General features: G+C 43.7%; 2 long non-coding RNA genes across 2 annotated transcripts in view; one reads left to right on the top strand and one right to left on the bottom strand.

Moving 5' to 3' along the window:
- Window positions 1-3,194: 3,194 nt before the first annotated feature.
- The window catches only part of LOC128346191 (uncharacterized), a 35,730-nt gene continuing 13,745 nt past the window's right edge, over window positions 3,195-25,179 (bottom strand). The window contains exons 2-4 of the long non-coding RNA XR_008316832.1: window positions 19,594-19,742; window positions 9,155-9,507; window positions 3,195-3,364 (exon numbers count right to left, since the gene is read on the bottom strand). This is a non-coding gene — a long non-coding RNA (uncharacterized LOC128346191). The remainder of the gene's footprint in view (window positions 3,365-9,154; window positions 9,508-19,593; window positions 19,743-25,179) is intronic.
- LOC128346193 (uncharacterized) lies at window positions 10,385-23,436 on the top strand. The gene is made up of 4 exons (XR_008316835.1): window positions 10,385-10,453; window positions 14,285-14,358; window positions 20,896-21,161; window positions 22,292-23,436. It is a non-coding gene; the product is annotated as an uncharacterized LOC128346193 (long non-coding RNA).

The following is a 25,179-nucleotide window of genomic DNA, read 5'->3' as shown; positions in this document are numbered from 1 at the left end:
TGCAGTTGCCGATCTCTGGGCATTTGCCACAGCAGAATTAATATGCTCTTTCCAGCTACCTGTTGCCTGAAAGATAACCCACAAATACCTTTACTGCGATGCTAACTCTATTTATTTGTCATTTATGCATAACAGGCCTTCTAGCAAACATTACAACCTTTGTCTTCTGATGATTGATAGTTAACAGATTTTCTTGACAGTAATCAGCCAGGGATCTTAACACTCTCCTCATCCCTACCAAGCACAATGGCAACCACACAGCATCATCAGAATAAAGGAGCAGGGCTAGATGTCTATTGCCCAGTTTAGGTGGGTGAAAATCAGAATTAGAGATTCTGCCCACCATATCATTAATATAATAGTTTAAAAGCAATGGGGCCAAAAGACAGCTCTGTCACACTTCTTTCTCTGCGCTTATAGATTTTGTCATATGTCCCTGCGGGTTTTAGTGTACTCTTAAATAGGAGTGTTGTAAAGATTTTGTATTAGTGAATAGTAAAATTAGATCATTTAATCTATAATCTATCCCATGGGATGTGATCAAAGGCTGACTTGAAATCAACAAAATGTAACCAACAATGTTCCTCTCAACTTGCTTTTATATTTATTTACCAAATGCCTCAAAATTAGGCCCTGATCTAGAGTAGTTCGTCCAGCTCTAAATCCCGCCTGCTCATCTGCTATTACACTTTCTCAAGCAAACCAATTAAGACGCTTCCAATATAAGAGTCTAACATAAAGTTTGCTAATAACAAGAAGTAGGCTGATTGGCCTGTAATTAGCCACATCAACTAATTGGTAAAAATGGCAGCCCCATGCTGAATTCTTTGCCTTGCACCCTGGAAACATTTGGGAAGACTTATCTATGAGGTTTCCCTACATTTTCCCAACCTTGCCTGCAGCAGCCAGTAACACAGAACACTGTGAGTATGTCACAGCATGTAAGTTTGACTTAATATTAAGCAAATGAGAAGGACATCTTGTCATGGAGTTGACATTTTCAGTGGCAGCCTGGTGTTCTTTATTGTTTGTTTGTTTGTTTGTTTTGCTTTAAGCACAGACACAGTCCAGCCAAAGTTAAGCACTTATTGCAATGGAAAATAATTGAGCACAACTCTGCCACTGAGAACAATGAGAGCTATACGGGCTTCACTGTGATTACTCTGTGCCCCAGTTTTTTAGCCCTGACATCTGCAAAGATAAGGCTTGCATGAGTGAGGGTGAGGAGGATCAAGTAGGATCTCCAATGACTGACCAAGAAGTGGGCCTTCATTGTTCTGCATAACTCATTGCCCTGCCCCATAACTAGCAAAAGCAAAGTCAGTGGGGCATATTAATCAAATATACATGACACAGTGTACAGAATTCAGTGTGCTCAGTGCAGAATTCAGGATATTTTGGTGAAGGTAGTGGTGATGATGATGATGGATGGAAATGATTATGGAAAGAGGAAGAACAAAAACAATGACACTTTGTTGTTGCAAAGTATTTTCAGTCTAGGACAAGTTATATGGGGAGGGGCACTCTCCTATAACAGTCTATAATGTGGAAGAGATAGACAGTTGTGCTGTTTCCATATGTAATGCGGTAACTTACTTAGCATGTGCGTTAATCTGACTCTGAACTGAGAGTTTAAAAGCACTGGTGGTTCTATTGGATGTAATAATAAGAACAAATGCTATATGAATTATTCCAGCTCTTTGTCAATTTTGTAATTTATATACAGAAACTTTACTGTCTTTAATTTTTCTTTTACTTTTCTTGTTACTCCTGTTGTCTGAAGTACATTTTAAATGATTTGTATTTTTTACAATTAAATCTCATTTTAAAAGTATTAGTTATTCTCATTGTAGGAGAGGAAACTATCAGATTATTCTTCTAGCCTTTAAAAAGATTTGGCAGTGGAACAAAATTCCAAAGGGGTGCAGTGGAGTCCCCATCATCATCAACATCAGTAGTCATCTTTAAAAATAAATAGCTTATATAAATATCTGCCAAAGAAGTTATAGGCATAACTGACCTAACTTATAGGCCAGTAAATACATGACAACCTTTTACCTACACTTCCTGGACTTCCTTAAGTTCACAGATGATGCATAACTTCTTTTAATGGACTGTGAGTGTTTCAAAAGCAACCTGAAGCTTCCATATGTTTGTGCCATGAAGGCACTTGTGTATATACACCAGAGGTGCACAACTGTGTCCCTCCTGCAGTTGTTGGACTATATTTCCCATCATCGCTGGCTATTGGCCACTGTGGCTGGAGAAGATCTCAGAGATGAAGTTATTACTTAGGGGTGGAGAACTAGTATAGCTCAATGGCACTTTCTGACTTATTAGGTACTAAAGACTTATTAGGTACTGAGCTGCAATGTACTTTTTGAGTGACCTTGGAAAAGACGCTGCCTGCCTGCTGTTGCTCCCCATGTATATAATTATGGCCACCTACTGCAGTGTTTGACAATCATTCCAGTAAAACTTCTCCAAATTAACAAAAGATTATTTTTTTCCCATCACAATCCATTTTCTTGTGGGTAAAAGCTTAACCTGTTAGATGCATTTTTGCCTTTTCAGCAGCTTTTAAAAGCACAGAGCCACGGCCCAGGAAAAGGTAGTAAACTCATATGCGCCAGAACTAACATGATGCCCCATCAAGAGTCTCCTCCCTGAAAACTCCCTGGGAAGTTTGGAAAACCCTGCCCTAGTCTAGCATTAGACTTCAGGGTGTGATGTTTTCTGTCCTGCTTTCTACAAATCAGAATTCTGCTGGTTTGGACCTTACGTATTTTTTCCACAAACAGAGGGTATTTCTGTTCATGCCCTCTGGGGCAACTTGAGCCAGTCTCCTTTTCCTGCTGCAGCCCTACATGCTGTGCTGTGTTCTAGAGCAGGGATTCTCAATGCTTGGTCTCCAGCTGTTATTGGACTTCAACTCCCATAATCCCCAAACAAAGGCTACTGGGGCTGGGGATTATGGGCGCTGAAGGCCAGTAACATCTGGCGACCCAACGTAGAGAATCCCTGATCTAGAGACCCAGTGTTGAGAATCCCTGTTCTAGAGGGCCTCCCAGCCTTACAGTGGACTTGTGTAATATAAATTGTGCTGTGTGTGTGTGTGTGTGTGTGTGTGTGTGTGTTTGTGTGTTTGTGCAACCTGCATATATGCAACAATACTGGGATGACATACCCTTACGTGGTGTATCAGCCATTATTTATTAGTTACATACAGACGGCTTTTTAACAACAAAAAGTTCTCAGAGCAGTTTGCTCAGGGCCTGCTGTCCCCAAAGGGTTCACAATGGAACAAGGTAGACACCACTGAAGGAAGCCATGCTGAGGCTGAATGCGGTCAGCTGCTCTCCCCCTGCGAAACATCAAAAGAACCATGACTCTTTGCTCAGTTAGCAGGGGTTACTTAGGATCTAGCCTGTTATGCCCAGAGCAACTGCTGCTGATCTTCCAGACCAAAAAGCTCTCTGAACAAATAGCTCATCACTCAGTTAAAAATGTCCCTACTACTGTACCACTGCAGGCCATATGTAAGGGGTTCCATGACTGCATGCCTCCCCACCCAGGTTCAAAACTCCCTGCACATAGAAAACAATTAGATGGGGAGAAGGGTTCTAATCTAGCCTTCTCACTGACAATGCTCATTTTTAATATGTACAAATGTTCTATTTTTCATGGGGGAATATTCATGCAATCCTCCACTTGCGCACAACAGTGGTACTGTCTAGGAACAATTTTACTATGTGATGAACTATTTGTCTAGAAAGCCTCTGAGACTCTGTAAATAATGATGATGGAGAGAGGGAGAGAGAGAGAGAGAGAGAGACATGACGATGATAAATTCAATGTTAACATTTTTTAGAGGTTTCATGTTCAGCCTCCCCCTCTTAATAACCTACAATGTGCATTGATCTTTCTTGCTTGGGTGCATTCTTTCATTGTATTAGTGGATAATTTATAGTTCTACAGGCCTGCCAAGCATAGTTCTAAAGTACCTGCTGAGAGAGAAACATTTTTTTTTCCAAAGTAAATGCTGTTTCCAAGTTGCTGTAAAAGAGAATGTTTTCCCTACTTTCTTGTTTGGGTGTGCAAGGGGGCGGGAGGGATTCCAGTCATGTCTAGAGAGGAAAACCTTTGCACCTGAATTCAATTGCTGCCACATTGTTGGACTTCACCTGAATTTGCAAATGTACATAGCAGTCATGTTTGCCCAAGAATCACTGGAACAGAGTGACTGGAAGCCATTTAAAACAGCTGCGTATAAACAGATCAGATTTACAGCTTCTTGGCTTGAAACACAGTATCAGAGAACAGCTGAATCAAAAAGGAGGGGGCACCCAAACTCCTGCATAGCTCCTTGCCACTCTTACTGGGTTTTTCCAGTATATTCTGAGATGAGCATCTTGTAAGAAACATTTGCATTTTGTACACAGTAACTAGACTCATTTCCATTTTTTTAAAAACACAACCCCTATAGCAACAAAAGTCTAGGGCAGGACTGCAGAACTTTGGCCTTCCCAATGTTGTTGGACTACAACTCCCATCATCCTCAGACACAGTGGTCAATAGTCAGGGATGATGGGAGTTGTAGCCCAGCAACAGCTGGAGGAGTGTTGAAGTCCGGCAGTCCTGCTCTAGGGCAACATAGGGATGCTGATGGTATCCATGCTGGATCAGTACTGAGAGGGAGAGCTTCCACCATCTGCTTCTCAATCCAGCACCAAATCCTTCTTCTTACTTTTACTGGTTGTAGAATCTTACTGCTTGTTGCTGGACTACAGTTCCCATTGTCCTCTGCTGTATTTTATTGTGGTGGGAATGAAGGGAGCTGTAGTCCCACAGCAGCTGGAAAGCCTCAGGTTGGCCTCCCCTGCTGCATTCGTTTCTAATGAGACTGTGAGGTGAGTCTTATGATCAGTGAGACCCACCTTTAGAGGGTTTGCAGCCCGCTCTCCCTTCGGACTCCCTTAGCCCACTCTCCCTGCAGACGATCACCCGCGGAGCCCTGGGCAGCCGGATCGGCCGCCCATATGACTGCCAGCTCCATGACGGAGCTGGTGGGGGCTGCGGGAATAAGGGGCTGTGCAGCCCCAGGAAGTTCCAGGATGGATGTACGCGAATGCGCGGGGCATCCTGGAGAGACCCCCAGGGCCGGGAGGCTAGTTTCAGCCTCCTGCCGGGGGTCTCCTCATGTGTTGTTGCAGTGTGGAGCCACATGCAGCAATACATGATCAAATAGATGGACCTCGTCTTAGGGGAGGGGGAATTAGGAGGGTTTGCTGCTGGGAGCTGTGCAGCTCCCATAGCAGCACATGATTGGGCAAAAGCGGGCTAGGCTCCCTTAGCCCAATTTTGCCCGATCGTGAGAATCTCCTCTGTGCCTACTATGTCCTTTGCTGTTACCCCCACCATGGGTTCTGCAGCATGGTCTAAGGACACCCCATATAGCCACCTTGCTGATTCAGTGTCTGGCTGGGAGACCCATACATGCCACCTTTAGAAGTGGGGTCATAGCTCAGTGGTAGAACATCTGCTTTGTATGCAGAAGGTCCCAGTTTCAATCCTTGTCACTTCCAGGTAAGGCTGGGAAAGACTCCTGCCTGAAACCTTGGGGAGCTGCTAACAGTCTGTGTAGACAATAATGAGCTAGATGGACCAATGGTCTGACTCAGTATTTTTATTTTTTATTTTTTATTGTTCAATTTATATACCGCCTTTCATTAAAAACAATCCCAAGTATAGGGGAACTTCCTGTGTTCCTATGCACGAAACCTCTTCCTTGATCGTGTACATAGGCTCACCTCTTTCAAATCCCTCCTTGCAACTTTTCTGTGAAGCCTTTGGCATGACCTCTTGATCCTCACTCACAACGGTAACCAAGGTCTAGTTCTCATACAAGAGCAGGCTCAGGTGGTAAACCTGTTTATTGACTGTACCATTTCATACTGCAGGTATGACTGGATGCTTTTTGAACAACAACAAAATGATTCTCTCTATACAGAAAGCCAACAGTGATGGACAAACTCTCCCCAGTTCAACTTGGAACTGACTCTGTATTCAGTATTTAAGAGCTTTCAGTGAGCACTGGAAGATTATCTAGACCCATTTCAAACTGGCTTTCGGGCGGGCTATGGGGTGGAGAATGCCTTGGTCAGCCTGACAGATGATCTCCAATTGGGAATTGACAGAGGAAGTGTGACTCTGTTGGTCCTTTTGGACCTCTCGGCGGCTTTCAATACTATCGACCATAGTATCCTTCTGGAGCGTCTGAGGGGGATGCGGGTGGGAGGTACTGTTTTACAGTGGTTCCGCTCCTACCCCTCGGACAGGTTCCAGATGGTGTCCATTGGAGATTGTTGCTCTTCAAAATCTGAGCTTAAGTATGGTATCCCTCAAGGCTCCATACTCTCTCCAATGCTTTTTAACATCTACATGAAACCACTGGGAGAGATAATCAGGGGATTTGGAGCCAGGTGTTACCAGTATGCTGATGACACCCAGATCTACTTCTCCATGTCAGCTTCTTCAGGTGATGGCATATCCTCCCTAAATGCCTGCCTGGAAGCAGTAATGGGATGGATGAGGGAGAATAAACTGAAACTGAATCCAGATAAGACGGAGGTACTTATTGTGCAGGGTCTGAACTCCAGAGATGATTTTGATTTACCTGTTCTAGATGGGATCACACTTCCCCAAAAGGAACAGGTTCGCAGTCTGGGAGTACTCCTGGATCCACACCTCTCCTTGGTTTCTCAGGTTGAGGCGGTGGCCAGGAGTGCTTTCTATCAGCTCCGGCTGATAGCCAGCTGCGTCCGTTTCTCGATATCAGTGACCTCAAAACAGTGGAACATTTGTTGGTAATCTCCAGACATGACTTCTGTAATGTGCTCTACGTGGGGCTGCCTTTGTACGTAGTCTGGAAATTTCAGTTGGTTCAGAATGCTGCAGCCAGGTTGGTCTCTGGGTCATCTCAGAGAGACCACATTACTCCTTTGCTGATGGAGTTACACTGGCTGCCGATAGGTTTCCAGGCAAAATACAAAGTGCTAGTTATAACTTATAAAGCCCTAAACGGCTTAGGTCCTGGGTATTTAAGAGAGCGTCTTCTTCGCTACAAACCCCACCGCACATTGAGGTCACCTGAGGAGGTCCGTTTCCAGTTACCACCAACTCATTGGGTGGTGACATGGGCCTTCTCGTCTGCTGCCCCGAGATTGTGGAATTCGCTCTCTGCTGAGTTACGATCCTCCCCATCTCTGGCTATTTTAAAAAAACATTTGAAAACCCTTTTTTTTTTTAACCCAAGCCTTCTCAGGTTTTTAATTAAAAAGTACTGTTAATTTTATGGTTTTTAAATTACTGTATTGTTTTAACTTTTATATGTGTTTTAATTGTTGTTACCCGCCCAGAGACGTAAGTTTGGGCGGGGTATAAATTTAATAAATGAATGAATGAATGAATGAATAAAACAAAACAAAACAAAACAAAACAAAACAAAACAAAATCTCATCTGTTTTCCAACAGTGCTCTCAGAGCTCGCAGTGTTGGCACACATGTGCTGATGGTGTCAGATGCATGCCTTATCATGCTGCCCCCTGGAAATTGTAGTTCCCAGCACCAGTCCTGGCTGAAACCCCACTCCTTCCCTCCTCTTCCAGAACAATACAGCTGGGAATAAGAGAGAGCTCTAGATTGGGATGAGAGACAGCCATTTGCAAGTAACATGTGAGAAAGAACTGGGAAGTTCCAGGGAAGAAACCCACCAAACAAAAGGCTGCTTGGTGAATGGTCTGGTTCTGTCATTCATAACAATCAACAGGTTAATGGGAAGGAAGGATAAGGATTAACATTGAAGAACTTTTGCATATCCACCTAGAAAGCAGCCTGGTCCACCAGAATGCTGACCATGCAGAATCTGCTTTTACATTCCAAGCTGGAGAAGAACTTCTGGGGAAAACAGTACTCTTAATTCGTAATCTTAATTCTTAATCCGTTATCTTAATTCTTAAATTCTTAAATTTAATTCTTAATCTTAAATTCGTAATCTTAATTCTTTACTGACTTTCAAGAGAGCCCTTAAAACTCATCTGTTTGGCCTGGACTTTCAGGGTTTTTAATTAGTTTTAATTGTTTTAATGTTAACCTGGTTTTCAGGGTTTTAATTATTTTTATAGTTTAATTGTTTTTTAAGATGTTTTTAAATTGGTGTTTATATTTGTATTTCTGTTTTGATTGTTTTTAATTATTTCTGTTTTTTAATTGTAAACCGCCCTGAGCCAGCTCGGAAGGGCAGTATAAAAATCAAATCAAATCAAATCAATCAATCAATAAATAAATACTCAGTTCAACATGCAGCTGAGCATTATGAGCTGCACACATCTGTATTTTTAAAACCGGTTAATTACAGATTTCTGACACATCTCATTTCAGTATAGCCTTCCCTGGGTTTTCTATGTGTTACTAGTTTTCTGTGTGCAAGAAAGGTTTGTGTGGAGAAGTGTTCCATCATGTGAACCCCCACCTGTAGTATGATGTGGTACAGTCCCAACCTAGATTTACCAACTCAAATGCTGAAGGACCATGTTTAATGGCCATTATCTGTATATAAGTGCATTAACTGCATTTGCTCTCATTCCTTCCTTCCTACCCTTGTCTCTTCCATTCCTCCCTCTGTTGCCTTCTGGATTGTCAGTTATAGATTACAAGTTCCTAGCTGGAACAGGGCTGTTTTATATAAGAAACTCTGTGAAGTGCCACATATATTGATTGTGCAGTACAGAACACCATCTACATCTGATTCTCTGGCTGCAACTTTTTTTTTTTTTTACAATGTAGGGTTTCAGCTAGTAGCTAACATTAACCATATCGCTGAAACTTCTACAGCTGAACTGGCTCCTTTAGGGTGACTGAATCTACACATGCAGCAGAATGAAGTGGTGGAAAGGACTGTACCATCTCAAATTGCAGGTGGGGAAATCACATATCTGAATGCTCATGTGTATACACACTCCACCTCCTTGCAAGCAGAAAACTAGCATAGCAAGGAATTTACTGGGCTAAAATCTTGCTCTCTGCTGTGCCAGTTTTCTAACTGTAGGGTGTGTGTTTTTAAATGTGAGGAAGCACTCAGAAATGTATTTCTTACCTGCAGCCTAAAGTAATGAGATTCTCCCACCTCAAGATGCTGCCATCTGATTCAGCTGCATATGCCAATATGTCCTGAAATGTCTTCTACAAGAAGCTATCATTGAAGATTGTTCAAAATCATCAAATAAATTCAGGCAGACTGCGACAGCTTGCCTCCTCAGGGAAGTATATGCATCTTCAGTAGCTGCACTGGTTGGTTTCTGAGCACAAATCAAAGTGTAGGTTTTTGATCTTTCAAGCCATCTGTGGTTTTACAGTTAGGAGAATGGTTCTCTCCCTATCATATATCCTCTCAGCTGCTGAGATCTGTAGAGGAAGCCCTGCTTGTGAGTCCGTCTTGCTGTTGTGTGTCTGTGGAAAATGAGCAACAGGACTTTCTTTGACAGGGTTCCAGCACCTTGGAACTTTCTATCTTAGAAACAAAGGAAACCGTCATATGTAAAGTCAAGCCACTGGTCCAGCTAGCTCAGTATTGTTTACACTGACGTGATTCAGTCCACTGACAGAAGGGTTCCAGACAGTAGGGGTGTGTGCCAGTGTTCCCTCTAACCGAGATTCCCAGATGTTGACTACAACTCCCAGAATCCCGAGCTGCAATGGCTTTTGCCTGGGGATTATGGGCGTTGTAGTCAACAATAGGTATGTGCACAGAACCAGCTCCCTTCGAGCCAATGGTGGGGTGGGGATAGCTTTAAGGACAGGGGAGGGTGCCCTTTGGTGCTCTGTGTATAAATAGTCCGGCGGGGCGGCTGCGTACCTCTTTGCTGCCCTGTTGTTTCACTGACTGGAAGTGACTGGAAGTGCCATGCGCACCTGTGTGAGTGTGTTGCAGGTGGGCATACATCATGTGCGTGCGTAATGTGCATGCATGCACCTGTGACGTGCGCACCCACGACACTTCCGGTCACTTCTGGTCAGTGAAACAACAGGGCGGCAAGGCAGTACGTTGCTGCCCTGCTAGACTATTTAAACCCAGAGTACCAGAGGGGGAAGCACAGGGGGGGAGGGGTCCCTAAGTGTACCCTCCCCCATCTTTAAAGCCACCCCTGCCCCTGCATTCGAACCATTTCAAACGCGGGGGTTCTGAACCTGTTTGGCGTTCTAAGAATAGAAAGCTGAAAAAGGTTCGTGCACATCCCTAGTCAACAACATCTGGGAACAGAGGGAACACTGGTGTTCATTGAACCATTTTTTACAGTTCGGTTTGAATTCAAACTGAATTCGAACCGATCCGCTGGTCCGTGAACCGGTTCAGTCAGTCAAACCACTGATGAGCTGACTCTTTCAACTGAAAAAGGTAGAATCTGTTTGGCCCAGTTTGATAGGCTATACTGGTGAAGGGGAATCGGGTGAGGATTCCCCTTTACAAGCCAAGGGGAATCCTGCCTTTAAAAGGCTTCTAAGGATGCCTGGGGCGTGCGGGGTGGGCGGCAAGAGGGCACGTTACCAGTGGTGGCTCTAAACCGCAGTGCTCCCCGCAACAGCATGGACCGTGCTGCCACCACATGGGCCACGCTGCTGAGGGGTGCACCGGGGTTTAGAGGAGCCGGCACCAGTAACGTGCCCTCTTGCCATGCCCCACTAGCCACCCTTAGAAGCCTTTTAAAGGCTGGATTCCCCTTGGCTTGTAAATCCTCACCCTCTAATTGAGGCTGGTTTGATTCAAGTTTGAACCATTCAAACCGGTTCGGCACACCCCTACCAGACAGGAGCCTTTCCCAGTCCTACCTGGAGATGCCAAGGACTGGGCATGGGACCTTCTGAAGGAGTTCTACCACTGAGCTATGGACCCAACCCCAAAGGAGGCCTGCCAGTCCTGAGAGTTAGGAAATCTACAGCATTTTTTAAACCAAGGCATTTAATTGATATTTAATTGATTTTATGAATAGTGTTGACAGTTTTATAGAGGTTTTTTATAGTGCAAGAAACCTTAACTTTATTTTTATTGTATTCATGATTGTTACTTTTAATGGGCAGCATTCAGACTAAGTTAGTTCTGACTAAATCCTGTTGGAACTAATGGGATTTAAGTTAATCATGGCTAACTTGTTTCATTGATTTCAGTGGCATTTAGTCATTGTAGGCTTCCAGAAATCCATGTTTAGTGGGCAGCATTATCATTCCTACTAATAATAGTAATCATAGTGGTGGTGAAATCAGGCCCTATTTCTTCTATACCCCTATGTCTCCACCCTTCACCATTTACACTTGTCACATTATGGCTTATTTCCCCATATTTGGGGAATTTCCCCATATTATTTCCCCATATGGCTGACAACCCTTAAGTTCTCCCATCTTCCCTTTGCCTCCCCCCACAACATCTCTTAATTGCTCAGATTGTTCCCATTTTGCTAATCCCATATCTGAGCTGTGCAGAAAAAGCATTTTGTGTGCAAAAAATTGAATATTGTAGCATTCTTCCAGGTATGTACCATTTCAGACTACAGGAGGAGGCTACATATCGGGATGGATGGATGGATGGATAAAATAACCCTGCACAGGTGGAATACTAGACTAAAATCCCTGGAATGCTAGTTTTCCATATGCAGGTATTTGTTCTTTCAGCACAGAGGAATATTCAAACATGATGAGTGCTTGCATTCTGAAGTAGTACAGTCCAGGAAGAACTCCATCACATATTTTTTCTGCAAATCTGTGATGAATTAAGTGTTGTTTAGAAATCCATGATGTATTGTCATAGAAAGATGGTTGGGCGGGGGTGAGTCTTAAGTTTCACATTGTTTGCTTACAAACCTCAGAATTCAAATTCTAAGGTCTCTGGAATTTCTTGCCCTACACTATCCCAGGGCCACCTAATGGCACAGCGGGGAAATGCTTGACTAACAAGCAGAAGGCTGCCTGTTCGAATCCCCACTGCTACTATATCGGGCAGCAGCGATATAGGAAGATGCTGAAAGGCATCATCATCTCATACTGTGCAGGAGGAGGCAATGGTAAACCCCTCCTGTATTCTACCATAGACAGCCACTGGGCTCTGTGGGCGCCAGGAGTAGAAATTGACTTGACAGCACACTTTACACTATCTCAAGTGCCCTAGGCCAAGACTGAGGCAGGAGTCTTTCCCAGCCCTACCTGGAGATGCCAGGGATTCAACCTGGAACCTTCTGTATGCGAGCAAATGCTCTACCATTGAGTTACAGCCACATCCCCTAAGGGGAATACCTTACAGCAGACAGCATACTTTACAGCAGACATATATAACCTTTTAATAACATATGAACAGGAAAGCCAATGGCAGCTTGGGGAGCTGTGATAAATCTGCATGAGCTGCCTCTCACTTTCACTTTATACTGAGCATAGATACCCAAGGACAAAATATACAGCAGCTCCATCAGTTCTGGAGATGGGCAACCAACATCTAGAGATAGTCATGTTTTCTTCTTAAGAGAACTTTAAAAAGTAATCAGGAATGGGTTGTGCCACCTTACACTTCTGTTGCTATTTGTATGTGCCCTTCACAATTATAGAGGTCCTTGTGTACTATACCTAACTATTATCTGAGTAGAAAAGATCAAGTGAAAAATTGCCCTGTGACATCAGAGCAGATCAATAATCCAAAGTTGGGGAAAGAATTGAGGAGAAAGAATGACAGTCTGAGGTCATTCACACAGTCAAAAACTGTGTTCTACCTGGGTTTGGGAGCTGTGTATGCTCCCAATTTTTGGTTGTGTGAAAGCAAGGTAGAAGGAAAAGCTACCAGGTTTTCCTCCTACCTTGCTTCCATGCAACCAAAAATTGGGAGAAGACATAGCTCCCAAACCCGGGTAGAACACATTTTTTGATTGTGTGAATGACCTCTCTGTAAAAATGCAGGGGAGGTTTGATACCACACTTGTGTGGCCTTTTGGACAGATGAGTGCTTAGCTAGTCACATGTCAAAGTGTGACTATGTGTATGCATACAAAATACATATTTTGAATGTCGGTTGCAAATTCACTTCCACTTCATTTGGTTCTTCATTATGTCAGAATGAGAGATCCAGTCTTGCAGTAGCAAACATGAATGGCCCCCTTTGCTAAGCAAGGTTTGCCTTGGTTTGTATTTGAATGGGTGACTACATGGGGAGTGCTGTCTGCTGTAAGGTATTCACCTTCAGGGCCATAGCTCCGTGGTAGAGCATTTGCTCACATGCAGAATGTCCCAGTTTCACTCACCTGGCATCTTCAGGTATGGTTGGGAAAGACTCCTGCCTGAAACCTTGGAGAGCCACTGCCTGTCAGTGTAGAGAATACTATGCTAGATGGACCAAGGGTCTGACTGGATATAAGGCAGCTGCCTACAGAAGTCATGGTGATTAATTCATGGAGTTTTAAAAGCTGCTTGGATATTGCTAACATACCTGTAAAAGGGCACAATTCTGATCCTTTAAAAATGATTAGATATTTGCCATTGACACAGCTCGTATTTTATATTAGATGGTTAGTGTTATAAAATATTAAACTTATAGACTAGTTTAATATAGTTGTGTATTTAGTGTGTATGTGCATGCACATGTAGACATAAACTGTAAGTCAATAGTGAATCATCATCATCATCATCATCCAAAACAGGGATTCTCAACGTTGGGCCTCCAGATATTCTTGGACTTCAACTCTCATAAACCCCAACCAAAGGCCACTGGGGCTGGGAATTATGGAAATTGAACAACAACATCTGAGGACCCAACGTTGAGAATCCCTAATCCAAAACACCTTGAAGAGCACCTCAACACCATAGGGGCCGCAGAAATCACCATCAGCCAATTACAAAAAGCAGCTTTACTGGGAACAGCCTATATTTTGCGAAAATATCTGTAATAATAACAACAACAATATTGATGATAAAATTCAGCCAGCCCAGGTCCTTGGGAAGGACTCGATGTCTGGATAAAACAAACCAGTCAATAACACTTGTCTGACAGTGTAAACAAGAAATAATAATAATGTGATCCCTGTCATCCTGTTGGTGTTCATGCCACTTTGCCTAAAATTAGTTTTTTAAATTTTAAAAGATTTTAAATTTTTGAAACCACTTTTCAAAAGAAGGAGAGGAAAAGATACTGTGATGGGAACCAGTGATGAATGTTTGGAAAGCACCTACCGAATTAAAGTCCCTGTTTATTTTTAAGGCTGCAGATGGCGAACAGAGTCAGAGACAGACATTTGCAGGGGCCAGGTTCAGTGATGCAAAGGACTCCACATGGTAAGCACCCAATCATTCCCTGGCTTAAGAAGCAATGGTGAGATTTTGAAACCATCTCAGAGAGCCACCAAAACAGAATCTCCAAAGCAGATTTGTAAGCAGCCACTGTTGCTGCTGCTCATCTTCTAGTGGAATAGCTGGGTTTTCCAGGCACAAGTTTGTGGCTTTTTAAAAAGAAGGCATTAAACAATATCAGACAAATGGTGGAATGTTTTAGTACATTATGGGAATGGTTTTCATTGTAAGTGTGATGAGTGCTGGCGGGGTTTACGAAGCTCTCTCCTTTTAACATCTGTCCCTGTACCCTGTTTCTATTTTACTAGTGAGGTGCTTTTAAATAATCAAGCCTTCCCTTAAATTTAATCTTTTTGCTTTGTTTTGTTTTGTTTTGTTTTGTTTTGTTTTAAAAAGCATTCTCCCTAACTTGCATTTTGTCTATGAAGCACAGTCTTCTCAATCATCAGTCCCCAGCATTTGTGGGCTATGGCGCTTGGGAAAGGATTGATTTATGAATCTCGAATGTGATTTATGTTCTTTGAAGGGGGAAAAAAGGTCTAGTGAGTCACTAAGAGCACACACACACACCATTCCTGTCCTGTTTTCAGAAAACGGAGACAAACTATAGCTTCAGAAAATCTGACCCACCAAACGTTCCAGCTGCAAACAGCGCAGCTGTAATTATCCAACCTGTAATCAAGACACTGAACATTAAGAAATAATGAGGGCTTCTTCATGCCTAGAATAATCTCTTAGGCCACTGACGTGCAAAGCTGGGTGAGACATATATAACAAAGATTCTACCACATCATCGTATTCCTGGAGGCATTCAACAATTTTCTCTCACAGATCTCTAGCCATTAGAGCGGGGTGGGGAGGGACAGAGAGGCCTATGAAATCAGAACTCCTCCATGAAGGATGAGTTTCCTTTTGCTCCATACCAGGGGCGTAGCTGTAATTGAGTGAAAGGGTTCAAAGAACACGGGCCCCCAGCTGCTGAGGGCCCTCCTGCCCCACCCCTTCCTATTTTCTCCATTATCTCCCTCACTCTGGGGTCCGCCAGAGAGAGGGATGAACACGGGCCTTCTCTCCCCTAGCTACACCCCTGCTCCATACAAATGCAGAACACAAATATATAACAATGGGATATTAACTGAATTCCAATACATAGACCAAGATGTCTGAGAAGGGATTTTCAAACAAACCCTCATCTCCCCAAGAACAATCAACACTATATGACAACTGTGTATTCAGCTCCTGTAAGATCCACTTTTTCTTTTGTCTTTCTTTAGAGTCACATCCGGGATTTCATTTACTTAAATCTCATTGAACCCCATGCGTGGATAAAATGTTTCAAGACAGCTTAGAAACACTCCAACTAGAGCAGAAACTAATCTAGAGGAAATCAGAAGCAAATTTTCTGAGCTCAAAATTTGCTTAGAAAAATTCAAATGTAGCATCTCCAGATTTGCATTGTTCTTACAACATCTCCAGTTTGGAATGCTTTTGGATGTATAGATTTTGCTGGGTGAGAGGAGAAAATGATACAATCCAAGCTACTGCCGGCACAGTGCTTATGCATGGAAATTTCCATAGAATACAAATACGAGGAATATTTATATACCACTTTTCAACAAAAGTTTTCAAAGCAGTTTACATAGATATAAATAACTAAATAAATAAAAATGGCTCCCTAACCCAAAGGGCTCACAATCTAAAAAAGAAAATCTAAAAAAGACATCAGCAACAGCCACTGGAGGGATGCTGTGCTGGAGATGGATAGGGCCAGCTGCTCTCCCCCTGCTCTATAAAAAGAATCACCACTTTTAAAATGTGTCTCTTTGCTCTGTTAGCAAAGAGCCTCAGCAGAGCTGTTTTCCATCTTTTCCCCACACTATATGTATTCATAGGCTGTTGGGGGAATAGGTAAAGGTAAAGTGTGCTGTCGAGTCGGTGTCAACTCCTCACGACCACAGAGCCCTGTGGTTGTCTTTGGTAGAATACAGGAGGGGTTTACCATTGCCTCCTCCTGTGCAGTATGAGATGATGCCTTTCAGTATCTTCCTATATCGCTGCTGCCCGATAGAGGTGTTTCCCATAGTCTGGGGAACATACCAGTGGGGATTCAAGCCAGCAACTTCTGGCTTGATAATCAAGTCATTTCCCTACTGAGCCATTAGGTGATGTTGGGGGAATGGGGAGTCTCTATTCATTTCCCACATCCCCATCTAGCACTCCTCCTCACCTCAGTACATGTTACTTGTACCCCAGGCACTGTTCCTTCTAACAGGGATTCCCAGATGTTGTTGACTACAACTCCCAACATCCCTAGCTACAGTGGCCTTTGGCTGGGGATTCTGGAAGTTGTAGTCAACAACATCTGGGAATCCCTGTTAGAGGGAATATGGACCCCAGAAGGCACAAAGAGGGTATGTGCAGAGACTTCCTATTAGCTGCTGTTGCATTGCCTGCCTGCATGTGTAAGTACAGGAACCAGGGAAACAGGGCTTTACTGAGCCTATGAGAATTCTCCATGCATGGACACTGCGTTCAACCTAGATTGGATTAGGCCTTAAATGTAAAACTAAAAGATTGAATGTGGTATGCTGCTGATAACTTAATATCACTGCTGTCAAATTCAGCAAGCGGTGTTAAGGTCTCGCTTTTTTAAAAAAAGTTCTGCATTCCACAAAGTATTTTAAGTATTGCTCAAACATTTGCAAAGGCAAAGCTTGAAAATGTTTGACATTCCAAACCTGAAACTTGAAGTCTGAAGTTCTACTGAATTTCAGATTTATGAACAATTCCATTTCTGTATATAGCACAACACTATCCATACTATCCTGAGCTCCTTGGAGGAACAGAAAGGTAATAGCTGCAATACATATTTTAAGAAAATTTCAGAGCATTTGATTTTATCTTTCCTTTTCGATTCCTCCACCTTCCTCCAAGCAGATCAGGGTGGGTTACATGGTTTCCTCCCTCTGCCCAACCTTATCCTTACAACAATCTGTGAGGCAGCCTATTCAGTCTTAGATAACAAGTGACCCAAATCTATCCAATCACTTTTATGGTCGAATTGAGATAGGAGCTCAAGCTTCCTCAGCCCTGGCCCAGTATTCTAACCACTATTCCATACTGGCCATTGGTTGGCTTTCATTCTCAGGTCTTCTTCCCCCTCCCTTTTCCCCTCCCAAAGTGTACTGAATTTGGCCTTTCAAAATGAATAACCCTCATGAAGTATCACTTCACGGTTCTAGAAATAGGAATTCAAATAAACTTGTCCTTTCCATAGAGACCAGGTCCATGGGTGCTTCACCAGATGGCCACTCAGAGGCCATGGTAGCAGTTCTTCCTGAGGGAGAAGCCCATTCCAGGGGAAGTGGATTGTTTGCAGCCTTTGCTAGGGAGTATATGGGATAATTATATGCTAAAGGCTAAACAAGTACTTGTTAGGCCAACACCTCGCAGTGGGCTGAAGACCAAGGAAGCAGAGCAGCTACCACCATGCCGCCAGGTGCTCAGTACCTGAGTTTCTGCAGCATCAGAATTTATCAGCCAGCCATGGACAGGGAAGTTTCAGCTGGCTTGAGGAGAGAAAACCACTAGATGTGGAGTACATGCGAAGTTAAAAGCCAAAAATCACCCTCCTCTTGGCAATGCAGGATATATGTGGGGTGGGTGGGCAACCAAACCATACGGAAGTGACTATGGGAGACAAACAATACTGAGCTAGATAGAGGTCTGACTCAGTATATGGCAGCGTCCTATGTTCCTATGTTTCTTCTGTGACAGAGCAGCCCAGACAGAGGGAGAGAAGCATGCCTTGGAGCTATATAGCAGTATGTAAAGGGGGATTGGTTCTCCCTCATCACCTGATTCCTAAGTTCAGGAAAATTGAGGCCAGCAGTATCTATTGTCAAGTCTGACATGCTATTAGTTCACTCCTTGAACCGGTGAGCTTGGTGGTATATGGCCTATCCTGCAGTGTTGTGAGCTCAAACCCTCTTGCATCCATTCCCCTTCCACGCAGACTGAGTCCGAGGGGAGGACTTCTGTCACTGGCTGCTCATGTGCAGTTGGGTGCATTCTGTGAAATGCCTGCTATGACAACTGGGGTGGAGGGGCATGATTAGAGGGAGGGCAAGTCCCTTGAGCATGTGATGCATCTCTGTGTGCTCTGTTCACACATTGCATGCCCTCATCCGATCCCTATGGCCACTCTTTGTTATGGGTGGTGCAGGGTTCATTCCTTACAGGAGTGTTGCCATTTACTTATACTTTAGGAACAATGGGAAGGAGGACATGCATGGACAACACCAATGGCATGGGACCTGAACCTTCTCTTTGCCCAGTCCAGGGTGAGGGGCAGGTTGGGCCCCCTTTCAGTTGTGTCCCAGACTATTGGCTTTCTACTTTATCCCATAAAACTCCATGGGAATCCAAAGAACCGAGTCTGCCCTTTTATCTGCACAGCCCATCTTGGGTGCATGGTGGTGGTGGAACCTTGAGAACAGGCAGGCAGACTCTTACGTATTAAGCCCAGATAAAAGTTGGTTTTGGAGTAAATATATTGAGGGGTATGAGGGGGGAATAAATAAAGATGTGCTGGGCGGCAGCCAAAGTAAGATAATTTCATTTGTAGGCATTTTATGTTACTTTGCTCTCACTTACATTCCTCGATAAAGTAACATATTCAGTGATGGTACGTTAATTCATGTATACCAACGTTTAGTTTTTCTTCTTGAGCAATAAAGGGTCTTTTTGTTGAGGGTTGAGGAGTTATTATGCACATTGCATTGGCAGCATATCAGCTTATTAATTAATTAATATCAGTATTGCTATTTATTATCATCATCATCATTATTATTATTATTATTATTATTATTATTACAATTACTATTATCATTACTGTTCTTGTGAGAGACGCAAAAAAAGACATTGGTTCACTATGATTAAATATCAGTCCCGCACTCCATGAAAGAAAATTCCTGGTATAGCAGCAGAGGTCATAAATCACTACAGCTATCTAGGTTTATCATTCATCTCCAAGTTCATAAAAAATCAATACAGTTAGTGTCCACTGTTTAAAAACACCTTTGCCAGATAGCAAAGCATTAGGGATTGAGAGGACAGGCTGCTCTTAAAGGCTACCAGTAAAGTATTTAACTGTTTGGCTGGTAATTTATTTGAAGGGAAGGTGGAGGGTTTCTTGGTGGGATGGACAGAGGAACATACCAGAGAGAAATGACAGGAGGAAAAGTGAACTTGCTGGCTTTCTGCTTCCTCTGATTGAGCTGTTTTTCTCCACAATAATTGTTGGTTTCTCCTTGTAACTTTCTTTTGATGCAGTCAGGAGCATTTATGGCTCTGAAATGTTGTAACACCTAGCATATAAAAAAGAAAGGAAGAGCAATCATCATCATACTTTGCATTTCAATATTGTCTTTCATCCCATGGGTAGAACCACTGATGTGTCTGTCCCCCACCCACCCACCCTAGGGGCAAAATAAATCCTATATCCAAATAATTAAAAGTCCTTGGATAAGGACACTTTTCAAGTGAGCTGTGTTTGGTTGTCCTTGGCTTTTTAAAACTACATTTTACAGTGTTTTACAGTTTTTAATTCCCTGGGATTTGAATGTGCTTATGGGTCAGGGAGGGTAGCCTATGGGTCTCATCTGATACACATCAGCAATGTGCCCACCTCTCTGCATCATCCCACTGAACCAAGAAAGCATTGTTTCTCATCATGCATGCACACACATGTGCACAAACACACACCCTGTGAGAAAGCAGCTTTCGAAAATATGGTATGTCAAAATACACTTCTAGCCCTTGACCCTTGATCTACAGAACAGAGGAGACCCCAACACAAACAGCATAATCTGGGAAAATTACCAGTAATGATCTTTACTACCCCACATCAATAGTGGTGTGGAGTTATGATTCATCAAATTCATTAAATACGCAAAATCTACCCTTCAGCCACTGCCTGGAGTTGAATGGATAGCAAAATCCAGAAGGATCACCTTCTCCCACATGAGCCTGTCTGAATGCTAAAATCATATTCTGAGGCCTTCCTTTGGGTCCCTCTGCCATCAAAAGTTAGGCAGATGATGACCAGAGGGAGGGTCTTTTCAGTTGTGGCAACCCACATGTGGAATGCTCTCCCTAGAGCAGGGGTTTCCAACCTCTGGTACTCCAGATGTTGCTGAACTACAACTCCCATCACCCCCAGCTACAATTTATTGTAGGGAGTTGAAGTTCAGCAACATCTGGCATACCACAGGTTGCAAACTCCTGCTTTCGGGAGGCTCTTCCTGGCACCGAACCTTGACCTTTTAGTACCACCAGATTGCCAAGCCAGGCAATCTGCCACCAAGCTGATTATAATAATGCTGATCAATTTATTATATTGCTAGCTTTACTCTTTCACTGCTCTTCTTTTTTAACAAAATCTATGGCTTGATATGTGAGTGGTCTGTAATTTTAATTTCTGCTTAAAGGTTTTTTTGCTTTTGTAATCCACCCTGGAAGTTGTAGAAATGAAGCGGGGAACAGACAAAGATTTAAAATCAAGCAAACAAATGGCGTAAACCTCTAGGCTTCCGCTGTCTTGAGCCTGCTGTTTGTTCATGTTGTGGCACTGCCCTGCTCTAGTGGTCATCTGCCTTGCCTCTAGTCATCTGTGGTTGCCATCTGCTTTCTACCGTGGAGCTAGACCATCTAAGCCAGGCCCACACAACATAAGACCCAGGGACTGGATTCGGCCTACAGGACCTTTTTCTTCTTCTGGCCTGCAGGTAGGAATATCCTGTGGCCACAATAAGAGCCGGGAAGAACTGGCTCTTGACAAACAGCCGTGGCTCAATGTAGTTGGCTGCTTGAGACCAGCTCTCCCCCACCCTCAGGCCAGAGACCACTGATGATTGCATCCTTCTTGCACTTCACCTTACCCCCTGCCTCCAACCCTCAGGCCCCTCCCTTTCATTCACATATTTAATACTTGATTTTTATGCAACAATTAATGTGCTGAAAATTGACCTCAGCCCCCCATATACATCAAGGCACAGTTGGTTCCAGCCCACTGGGGCATTTGAGTTGTGCACCCCGATCTCAGCTTATTGTTTCAATTCCCTTGCTTTACACTAGAGCAGCACAAGCTGTATGGATAATATCAACTTCTGACTTACCCACCTACAACAGGTATGCTTTGTGGCCAGCTAGCAGTTTGGTGCCTCCTCCTCTGGGAGGCAATAAAAAGAGGAGGCTGATTAAGCCCCTGGTCACCCTCCACATGGGAAGTGGGCTGCCTTAAAACCTACCTGTTTGGTCTGAATGCTTTCCAGATTAGCCACTCAAAAGCGGCAAAAGGCTCCATTCAGGCAAATCTCTTTCAAAACATAAAACCTGAAGGGGGAGCAGTCTCCTGAAAACTAACCACCTGAAAAAACAACACCTTTTTTATGCCAGATAAATGACATTGCAGCACTAAGTCGCAGCTATTAAATTTGAAACAAGGCATCCGCTTTCGTAGGGACTGCAGTGTCACGACACAGGAAGCGTGGAAGCACACTTCAGAGATGTGTCGTGACCCCGTTGCAGGGTCTAGTCTGGAAAGCACCCTAGTCTTTCAGGATTTTTAAACTGTTGTAAATGTTCAGCCTGTTTCTCCTGGGTTTTTAAATGTTTAAATGTTTTACCTGCTAATTGGTTTTTTGCTGTTTTTATAGTTTTGATTTTAACTGTTAATTGATTTTAATTGTTTTTAATTTATTATTATTTTATTTATTTATTTATTTATTTATTTATTTATTTATTTTATTATGTTTTATTTATTCAGTTTTGATGTAAAACGCCCTGAGCCATTTTTGGAAGGGCGGTATATAAATTGAATAAATAAATAATAATATTAAACAATTTGTCTTGGCAGGTCAGAAGCTGTGCAGACTTGAACAAAAGGTTCCCTGCCATTGTTCCCTCCATTTCCATCTTCACTCTCTACCGCTCCTGAGTAATATCTAGCCACTACTTCATGGCAGAATTGCCCGTGTGGTGTAGACTGGGGTCATCCCAGTCCCACACACTACCAACCACGAAGCTCCCTCGATTGCCTTAGGTATTGCCATTTATTTCATTCGTTTTATTTAAACTGATAGTTCTGCCCCCTTCCTTGCTAGGCAACCTAAGGCAGCTCACAAATGATAACAATGAAGCATAGCATTGTGGTAATAATATGTTTAAGAAAAACAACAGATCGGGGAATAAGAAAAACAACAAAAGGAATGGGAAACTAGCACAGCTACAACATCCCCATCATCCCACAAAAGCACAGCAAAACAGCCAGACCATGATGTGATATGACACCTAAAGGAGTGAGAATGTAAGGCTCAAATGGACTTCTGTGGGGAAAGTGTTCCAATGGGTTGGGGCCACCACAAGAAAGGCTTTGCTCCTGGTGGATGCCTGCTGCTTCTCAGAACGATGGTGTGAGGGTACAGGAGAGTACATATGGGTGAAGTCTATCTTTCAGGGTTCTTGTGAGAATAAAATGGAATGGATACCATCCTGAGCTCACTCTTTGGAGGAAGGGGAAAGTACAAGTGTGCAATAAGCAAGCAACCTCCATGGTGCCATCTTTCTCCCACCCTCCCTTCTTTCACTCTCCACTTTTATCTGCTAAGTCATTCAGTTTATGCTCACAATCCTTATCCTGCCATTCCCAAACTGGATGTCTTGAAAGAACGGTGAGAGTGTCATGAGAAATGCATCAGTTTAAATAATTAAAATTTCCTCTGTGGTCCATGTACCAATGTACCAACTTACAGAGGCGGTTGCAAAATGCTTCTCTGTATGATTTCTTATGACTCTGGCCTTGTCTCCTTCCAACCAGCAAGTGCTTCTGCCACATTTCTGTACTGGATGTGGTTGGATTACATTCTCTCAGAGGAGGCTGCCCATTACATCTCTGCCCAAGTCACTGCTCTGTGCTTGCTGCCTTCCAGCTCAGGTAGAAACTAAGGGATGTGTTCTTCTGGTGATTCTTACACTCAGGGGTGTGGTGGAGGCAGCAACGGAGCGAGCGCTCCTACTTCTCGGCTTCTCTGGCTGTTGGGATGGGCATGGCCATGGGGGCTGTTGTGGAGAGCGCCTTCTGCACTTCTGAATTTGCAACCACATCACTGCTTAAACACTTTACAAATAAACTGCTGTAAAAATAAAGAATGTCTCCAGCTTAGTTCAGAAAAGTGTGCCTGCCTCTCAGAAACTGAGGGACCACCCTAACAAATCACCATCACTACTTCTTTCTTTTCATCACACCCTTCCTCTGAAGAGCTTGAGACAGCATATAACACAGAGCACACAGCACATGCCACAGCCTTGTGAATCGCTTAGCTGAAGAACCAGTGAGATGCTGGCCACCCTGGTGTCCCTGCTCTGGGTAAAGTCCTGACTCTGGGTAATCTTTCATCTGGGTGTCCCTGCTCTAGGTAATCTCCCCACTGGCTGATCTTTATTCCCGAGTGACATGAAGCCAGCTGCACCCACTCAGGGAAGGGCCATAGCTCAGTGGGAGAGCACCTGCTGGCATCTCCATGCAAGGCTGGGAAAAATCCCTGCCCGAAGCCCTGGAGAGCCACCGCCAGCCAAAGCAGACTCTGCAAAGCGGGATGGGCCAAAGATCTGACTCCGCATAAGGCAGCTTCCTCCGACCACTTCCGTCTTCGTCGCCCTTTCCCCTCTCTCTTCCCCACTCCGCAGCAGATTGTTCAGAGCAAGGGTTTTTAACCTGGGGTCCACGGTGCAAGTGGTCCTTGGAAGATCTTTGTGGCACTGAATTGAATTTTCTTCCTGATCAGCCAGAATACAGTTCTTGAAAACTGTCCTCCTGAATACTTTAATTTTCCCTCTAGTTTTTACTGGAGCCTCATAAAATATATATAAGTTGGGGGGGGGGGGGGAGTCCATCGATCAAAGGAGGATCTGAGAGATCTTAAAGAGATCGTTCTTACAAACTTCCATCAAGTCAAATCTGGATCATCTTTGAGTCGAAAGCCTACAGTTCCAGAAAGCAGCCTCTTCTCTCCCAGTTGTTACAGTGGAACTCCCGTATCTGACGAATCAGTATATGATTCACGTAATTGCAGCGAGGGAATAAGCCCTGAGTAAGGCTTCGCCCCGGAGCTGGTTGATTCAGAGAAATAATTAGCCCTCCCTTCTATGGCCTATTGTTTGTCAAAGAGTCGAAGGCAGGCAGCCCGAGACGGGCACCGTCTGCAATCGGGATCAACGAATGAATGTTGTCCAGCAGCTGCCCCAATGCGCATTGCTGCCCGCGACCCCCCACGCACTTTCGCAAGTATTCAAAGCGCTGTCTATATACTGCTTAGAATCCCCACAACGACACTGTAAGTATTCTCTTAGCCCCATGTCGCAGATAGGGACTGGGAGACAATAGCTTGCCTAAGATCGATAACATGTATAATAGAGGCCAGATTCGATCCAGGTGTTTCCTGAGTCACTGCTCAGCCCTGCGTCAGCTATCTCCTTGCAGCCACTTAACTGCACCAAAGCGAGGTTTCCTCGGTACAAGAAGAGACGCCAGGCCTCAAGCCTGCTTGGTCATCCCTCCCGAGGACATGGAGTCTCTTCTCCACGTCTTTGATGTTAGGCGCTCTGCACATGTCCAGAAGCACCGTCTCTCTCTCTCTCTCTCTCTCTCTCTCTCTCTCTCTCTCTCTCTCTCTCACACACACACACACACACACACACACATTGTTAAAAATAATCTGCTCAGAGAGTAACCTGCTCACAAACAAC

This window comes from Hemicordylus capensis, chromosome 2 (assembly GCF_027244095.1).
Source record: "Hemicordylus capensis ecotype Gifberg chromosome 2, rHemCap1.1.pri, whole genome shotgun sequence".
Taxonomy (NCBI): Eukaryota; Metazoa; Chordata; class Lepidosauria; order Squamata; family Cordylidae; genus Hemicordylus; species Hemicordylus capensis.
The sequence above is the reverse complement of the archived record's forward strand: the minus strand, read 5'-3'. Positions and strand labels throughout refer to the sequence as shown.